Source organism: Chelonia mydas, chromosome 1, assembly GCF_015237465.2.
Source record: "Chelonia mydas isolate rCheMyd1 chromosome 1, rCheMyd1.pri.v2, whole genome shotgun sequence".
In the NCBI taxonomy this organism is placed as follows: Eukaryota; Metazoa; Chordata; order Testudines; family Cheloniidae; genus Chelonia; species Chelonia mydas.
This window is the reverse complement of record NC_057849.1, coordinates 344,732,084-344,733,366: the sequence shown is the minus strand read 5'-3', so window position 1 is coordinate 344,733,366 and position 1,283 is coordinate 344,732,084. Positions and strand designations below refer to the sequence as shown.

At 49.3% G+C, this 1,283-nt stretch overlaps 1 long non-coding RNA gene across 1 annotated transcript; it reads right to left on the bottom strand.

Moving 5' to 3' along the window:
- Positions 1–222: 222 nt before the first annotated feature.
- LOC122461572 lies at positions 223–1,016 on the bottom strand. The gene is made up of 2 exons (XR_006283527.1): positions 972–1,016; positions 223–395 (listed from the first exon to the last, which is right to left on the bottom strand). It is a non-coding gene; the product is annotated as an uncharacterized LOC122461572 (long non-coding RNA).
- Positions 1,017–1,283: the final 267 nt, after the last annotated feature.

Below are 1,283 nucleotides of genomic sequence, written 5' to 3'. Positions count from 1 at the left end.
CGAGGGCGGTTGGTTACACAGGGGCTTTAGCGGCGCTCTGTACTCCAGCTGCCTTTCCTGCAGCTCAACCATACACTGGAGCATATTAGTTTGATCCTCCAGCAACCTCAGCATTGAATCCTGCCTCCTTTCATCATGCTGCCACCGCCTTTCAGCTTCAGCCCTCTCTTCAGCCCACCACTTACTCTCTTCAGCCCGCCACCTCTCCTCCTGGTCATTTTGTGCTTTCCTGCACTCTGACATTGTCTGCCTCCACACATTTGTCTGTGCCCTGTCAGTGTAGGAGGACAGCATGAGCTCAGAGAACATTTCATCGTGAGTGCATTTTTTTCACATTCTGATGTTCACTAGCCCCTGGGAAAGAGAAGATCCTGTGATCCTTGAAACACATGCACCTGGTGGAGAAAAAAAAAGGGACAATGGTATTTAAAAAGACACATTTTATAGAACAATGGGTACACGCTTTCATGATAAACCTTGCTGTTAACATTACATACATAGCACATGTGCTTTCATTCCAAGGTCGCATTTTGTCTCCCCCCACCACGTGGCTAGCCCTTCCCCCCTCACCGTGGCTAACAGCAGGGAACATTTCTGTTCAGCCACAGTTAAACAGCCCAGCAGAAACACAGGCAAACAGTCCCCTTAAGAAAAGCACCCTATTTCAACCAGGTGACCATGAATGATATCACTCTCCTGAGGATAACACAGAGAGATAAAGAACGGATGTTGTTTGAATGTCAGCACACATACACTGCAATGCTTTGTTCTACAATGATGCCCGAGTACACGCTACTGGCCTGGAGTGGTAAAGTGTCCTACCATGGTGGACGGAATAAGGCTGCCCTCCCCAGAAACCTTTTGCAAAGGTTTTGGGAGTACATCCAGGAGAGCCACGAATGCCAGGGCAAATTAATCATTAAACATGCTTGCTTTTAAACCATGTATACTATTTTAAAAGATACACTCACCAGAGGTTCCTTCTCCGCCTGGTGAGTCCGGGAGGCAGCCTTGGGTGGGTTTGGGGGTACTGGTTCCAGGTCCAGGGTGAGAAACAGTTTCTGGCTGTCGGGAACACCGGTTTCTCCGCTTGCTTGCTGTGAGCTATCTACAACTTCATCATCTTCCTCGTCCCCAAAACCTGTTTCTGTGTTGCCTCCATCTCCATTGAAGGAGTCAAACAACACAGCTGGGGTAGTGGTGGCTGAACCCCCTAAAATGGCATGCCGCTCATCATAGAAGCGGCATGTTTGGGGCTCTGACCCGGAGCGGCCGTTTGCCTC